Below are 6,479 nucleotides of genomic sequence, written 5' to 3' on the forward strand. Positions count from 1 at the left end.
GCTATTATCATTTCCTGCAGTTTTTTAATGAAGTTCAACTGCATTATCTACAGTAACTATTTCTGTGTGTTTGATTAAATTTATAAATAGAATATAGGAAAATAAAATTACAGGAAATAATGGGGAACACAGCAAAAATGAAGGTATGAAGGACTTCCTAGGATGACTAAGGATACCCTAAGTGGGTAAAATAAAAATAAAGTGAAAATGAGGAATTGGTAAAACTCTTCTTCAGAGGCACTTGCTTAACAATTTATTTGCTACGTGGCTGCTGAGAAAAAAGAACAAATAGTGAGTCTGCCATATCATAGTTGTTTTTCCGCTGTATTCTGGTTAGTTGTAATGCTTGCAATCATACTTATTGTTGAAATAACTACATTGTGTGCTTTTTCATACAGGAGCTTCTGTTAGTAATGTGGCTAACTGACAGCATGAGTACAGACATGACTACTGTACCGTGGTAATCACGAAGGTGAGCTAATAACTAGTAAAAAAATTGCTCAGTTCCCCATCCCTTCATGAGACTGTTTATTGCTTGTGTGGGTTTTAATTAGGGCACCCAAGTAGGAAGCCCTGAAACTTCTCCAAAATGTGAATAAGATGTAGCTCTGTAAAGAACTGAAAACCTGTTATCTAATTAAAGGAAAGAAAGGTTACTCGCTAAGATTATCAGAAGCAGATCAGATCAGACATTTGTGTTTTACTTCAGAAAAAGAAGAGTAAGAAGATTGTTTGCTTTTTTACATTTGATGTTTTTCTTGCATATTTTTTTTTCTTATGTTGAATGGCCAAAGCAATCCAAAACTGGAAAGAAAAGGGAAAAAAACAAACAAGCAAACAAATAAAAAACAACTCAGACAACATGTTTTGTTTCAAGAAGGAAAAAGGATTTGAGACTTTGGACTGATGGTTTTCAGAATGACTCTGTCTACAATTGATTTTATTTTGTTTCATTTTTTTTAATAGATGAAAATCTAGAGATCCTGTCTTTACTCTGCTTAATTCAGGCTCTATTCTTGCAGTGATAGATTTTCATCTGGAAATATTATTGCCTTCGGTCTAGACTTGAATTGTCATGCTCCCAGCTACCGGGAGAAAGGAAGTTCCCTTTTGCACTGAGACACATCAAAAACATCCTGAAAAAGCTCCAATGTAATTGCCAAATTCTGCCCTTAATTACCCTTCTGTACTTGCGCTGATTTCCAGAGGGACTGGAAAGCCTGTGTTCCGCATGCTGAAATGTTCATGTACATTTTTTTTTGTTCAATTAAATGGAATGTATACCCACGGATTTTTCACAAATTAAAATGTTTTCAGTCACTTCAGGCTACACCACCACTAGCAAATAGCGTAGTGTGATAAGAACAGAGCAGAAGGCTGGAGCGGCTGGAGCTGAGGCCCTGAACACATTTAGGGGGGTTACTGCAGAGTGGCGTTGGTGTTGCCTCCCTGTGTGACATTACTACAGTCTGTATGGGGCAGAAGGCATCTGAAGGGAAGCTGAATAGACTGCCAGTGCCAGCAAGAGAGATCGTGGCTGGAAAGAGAGGGACAGTGAAAGAAAGAAGAGTGATAGAGGGAAGCCTTTTGGAAGAGTTTGTCAACACAGAGGTGGCAACAGAACAGAAAGGGAGAAGATATGGATGAAGCGATGCCTCTGGAAGAAACACGATCTGTTCTCACAGAGTTGAGGGCTGGCAGCAAATGTGAAGGTGCAGATGCCTTTACGCAGTAAAAGGAGGGTTCAGGGTTACCACAAGATAGCTCAATTTGGTTAAAGAGCACTGTACTGGTGGATGTATATTCCACACATGCCAGAAAATTTCACGGCACTGTGTTCACTCATTGGTTTGGAGCCTCTGATTCCCACAAGGGCTTGGTGCTCATTAGGTGGGCTTCTGGAGCAGGTCTTCATCCACAAGAACCTAAGATTACGTATACTGGCAGCACACTGCCATGTAACCAGCACATGGCCAGTGGGGACAGCTGGGAGAATTCATTGCGCTACTGCTCTGAGCTAAGACACATTTTAAAAACTTGACTGAGGTCTGTTCAGGCTTTATTATAGAATTGCTATGGGAGTTTTTTCTGGAAGCAAATGCTCCCCTTTTTTAGGAGACAAATGACAAATACAGCACTTATCGTGTATATGTGATACCCTTTGTTGCTATCAGTGCTTTCTCACCTACTCTATCAATGTATAGGATATTTATTTTAAGTGTCCATAATGCTTTTGGAAGGTGTTTGGTTGGCAATGCTAGAGACTGGGTTTTTCTGCCTTCCAGGAAAGTTTGCAAAATACACACATTATTGAAGAGTCCCTGAACACCTAAGGAGTTAGAAAAGGAATTATTCACTTTGCTGCTGCATCATGTTTTTACATCTATATCAGTACTTCACAAGAACAAGTATCATTTATTTCAGGGATCTTACTATATATACATTTATATTTGGGAAATAAATACAGATATTATCTGTATTTTATATGAACTATTGAAAAGCCTTTAGATTAAAATCACTTTCTGTCCCATACAACTAACTGCTTCTGATGATCTAGGTGGGACAGCTTCTAGACACCAACCTCTTTGCCATCTGGTTCCTCAGAAAAGCAAAAACTCAGCATTTGCTTCGAAAGCAGTTCTACCATATGGTAGCATAGTACCTATCTAAACTCTCAAGGCTGGCAGTTTTCATGGACGTTCTTGAAACTGCTTTGCAGAAATCTACGTTGGATCCATACTGCCCATCTAAATGAGAGCCACAGGCTTCTTTTGCAACATTCTGATCCTCTTCTTCTCTAACAGATACTTTCTTCATATTCATTTGCCAAACATACATAAGATTGCGTGTTCTCGTGAATATATTTGATGTTTAAGATGCTGTAACAATATGCATGTTCAGTGACTAATGCAACATGATTCCTTTGTAAACAGTGTTTTGAATTGGCCTGCAGTCAAAGCACCTGAAATACTCCTAACACCTTGGCTTGACAGGAAGATGTAATTGTATTATTTTCTCAGTTTTTGCAAATATGCTTTTATTTAGGTCCAAATAATGATCAAATTCCAAGCAGCTAAATCCCCAGCTGAGACCTTCTGTATCATCCTGAGGATTAATTTTAGACAAAATGTCAGCTACTAATCAACACTAAGGATCAAATTAATTGTAGTTTTTCCAGACTGCTAAATTAATATGGTGTTAGCCTTGATGAATTGCAATGAAAATGCATTTTTGTAGGGTACTGTAAATTGCCTGTAATGCCTCTGTAACAAAAGTTCACTTCTCTTTCTGTAGAAGCGTAATCAAAGCCAAACCAAAGGAAAAAAAAATAAAGCTTGCAAGTGTGAAGTGAAGAGACAAAGTACAGCAAATGTCACTGATGACTGGTGGCTTTAAAGAAGACATTTTTGAACATCTTGTGAGCAAGAGTGTTTACCTTTGATGCCTCTTGCTGGGCTTCTAACCTGCTTACACAGGACCTAGGACAAGGCAGCTCTTAGAAGTGCAGAACAACCTCTGCCCCTGGTGGGATGAAAGAATCAAGAGTGGCACCCGTATGCTGTTAGAATTAGCCTGCCTGCAAAGTAATGCTGGAAAATGTGCTGGTATAAGAATAATTAAATGGACAACTCTGATTTAGACAAAGCAGCAACTTTTCTAACACAAATCTATTCCAGATTGCAACTAAGCTTTCAATAGCTTTCGCCTTCTTTGAATTCTCTGTGGACCATCATAACTTCAGTATCAATGGATGATAGGAGCATTTTTCACGTTGGATTAACATTAGCAGACAGATTCAAAGACCTCAGGACCAGAACTATGTGGCACCATCAGATGCAAGATGTCTCTGTGCGCCTGACAGCACAGAACTAAGGAATTGTAGCACTGGTACAAAACTGTTTCAGCCACACCTTAGCCCTGTAATACATGAGCAGTTTGGAGCTTTATCATGCACAATGAGCTTTCTTTTTACCCCTACCTTTAAAACACTGGAAAAGTGAGGGAATTCCTTTGCACAAAGTAATATTTCAATGGCATTCCCCTCAGGATGTCTGAGTGGCTCTGACAGGGAGCCAAGATTTGCCAGGTGCTTTCCACCTGAGAGCACAGGTGATGTGCTAGAGGTGGGCAGAGAAAGGGAGTGCAGGGCATGGGCACCTCGCCTGGGGAAGGGTCCCTTCGAGGAGTTTGGGAACAGCAAGGAAGGCTGACGTGAGCCTGGGTGTAATGAGACCTCCAGCCGCTCCAACACAACAGCCACTTTCCATCTGGCGCGGATTTCTGAGGTAAATCATCCCTCAGAGTGGGTCCCTTGAGGTCATTGAGCACTGGCTATACCTGAAACATTGCTAATTTCACTATACTCAAGTAGTATTTTGGACAAATGCTTTAACCTTGTGCTCTGTTAACTGTAGCAGTGTGTAGAAAGTATTTCTATTCTGATAAAAGATCACACATTTTCTGTAGGCATTACTGTTTTTCTTACCTATACATTAAGTTAATCATCATAAACAGCAATGTGTATCATCCAAGGCTAAAGGTAAACTATTATTAAAATGGAAAACTTTAGCAAGTATATTTTTGGCTAAGGGATGGATCTTTATTGTATTTCGTACTGACGGGAGCCATTAGTACAGGCAACTGGAGTTGTGCCAAAGTATCTGTTGTTTTTTTTTTCCCTCCTCTTCCTTTCCCCCATCTCAACATGAACATGTGCAGTCGCATTAGCAAGCCATGGGTGACTTTTGGGAGTGAAGACAGCCAAGCTCCAGGCACTTGGTATGCTTGAATTAACTTGGCCTAATAAACTGTCTGAATGTACCTGTTTTTTAATTGCCTAGCCAGCTAAAAACACCTCTCTTTGATCAAACAGATCTGTTTTGTCAGCTTTGATTTCTCTTTTCTCACCTTCTCACCTATCAATCTGTCACCAGCTGCTAACTGTCATCTGTGAAATGCCGATGAAACAAGTCATAGTTGTGGTTTGCTGGCACATTTTGGTAGCATCCACACTGGAAAATCAGCAAGCAGGTGCACTGGCCCAGAACTGAGGCAGCACCTGACGCACTTGTACTTGGAGTACAAGGAGGACACAACCCAACATGTGTGACTATGAGGAGACTCTGCTGGGGGCCTTTTTTGGTTCAGAACCTAGGAACAACTGTAATGGTTGGGAGCAAATGCTCTCTGAAACCAGAATCCTTCTCCAAATCTGACCAGGAAAAGATGCAGAGGAAAACTAAACATATGGGAGAGATTTGCCCAGAAATTCTTCCTCAGTTTGCCATGACTTGCAGCTCGGTGAATTCCTGAAGCCAGAGAATTTGCTTTTGTGTTTAGAAGCCCTTGAGAAATTTTTCTTCTATGTATTTGTCCAGCTGTTTTGGTAGCCATGTAACTTAGCATCCTCAGTGTCCCACGTCTCTGAAATTGAGACAGGAAAGGTATCTAAGGAATCTACAAAGGCCCTGTCTCTTTAGGGGAGAGCTTAGGGCTTTTCCACCTTCTTCCAGAGGGAGTTCAATCCAAAGAACTCAAGCCTTCGCCTGATGTAAAAATGATTCTCAGTGTAACAAACTGCAAAAAATACTGTGTGAGCTTTTTCTCTGAACATACATAACAATGAAAACGGGTTGGTGTCAAAGTTACTTCTCACTGCAGGATCATTCAGCCTTCGCATCAGTTTTCTCTACTGACACCTAGTTCTAGACTTGCTAACCTTCTGGACCTGACTTCAGAACTATAATGAAAATGACTTTTTGCTCTGAGACATACATGTTTGCAAACTTCTCATTTTGCATACTCCTGCCTTCACAACTAAAAAGTGACTGGAGTTCCTTACTATACAGTGACATATCAGTGGCAGTCATCATCCATTTTGAGGCAAATGTAGCCCTCCACTCTCAGGCTACGGATATGTTCTGGTAAAGGGCCCGACATGGCCCTGTAACCCTAAAAGGACCTCTTAATATCCTTAACAAATGCTTATTCAGTTGGGTGGGCATAAAGTTCCTGAATTTGTTGTACTACTGCAGCTGAGTATATATATAGCTACATAGGATATATACATATATCTTACATATTAAGACAGATACATATGAGGATATATGTAGCTATTGTAGTGTAGTTAAGGCAACATCTGGTTGTCCTAAGAACCATGGAAAACTATTTTGGGCATGCTATGGCAAAGTTTGCATCTAGGCATTCTCACCACCTACGGCCTCCAGCACTGAGCATACATTTGTTCTGGGAGCTTAAAAGGATGAAGAAGATTTAGAGCTCCCCGTAACTGTTCCTGGCACAGCACATCTGGTCTGGTTTTCATTTTGGTAGTCTGCATTTTTTAATGAAACCTTTGGGAAAAGACCAAAGTGAAAGAATACATTGTTTCACCTGTATCTAAATACAGAATGAAAATTTGCATTCACAGTGCAGCACAACTATCAACTCTTGCCTAGAAAACAGTTGAATGTATAGGG

At 40.2% G+C, this 6,479-nt stretch overlaps 1 protein-coding gene across 1 annotated transcript in view; it reads left to right on the plus strand.

Annotated features, from left to right (window-relative positions):
• OPN3 (opsin 3) overlaps positions 1-4,694 on the plus strand; it is a 57,410-nt gene extending 52,716 nt beyond the window's left edge. The window contains exons 9-11 of the mRNA XM_080585184.1: positions 399-472; positions 3,295-4,286; positions 4,659-4,694. The gene's annotated coding sequence lies outside the window, so the exon portion shown is untranslated. The remainder of the gene's footprint in view (positions 1-398; positions 473-3,294; positions 4,287-4,658) is intronic.
• The last annotated feature ends 1,785 nt before the right edge of the window (positions 4,695-6,479 follow it).

The sequence above is a fragment of the Anser brachyrhynchus genome (assembly GCF_964034855.1).
Source record: "Anser brachyrhynchus genome assembly, chromosome: 3".
NCBI lineage: Eukaryota > Metazoa > Chordata > Aves > Anseriformes > Anatidae > Anser > Anser brachyrhynchus.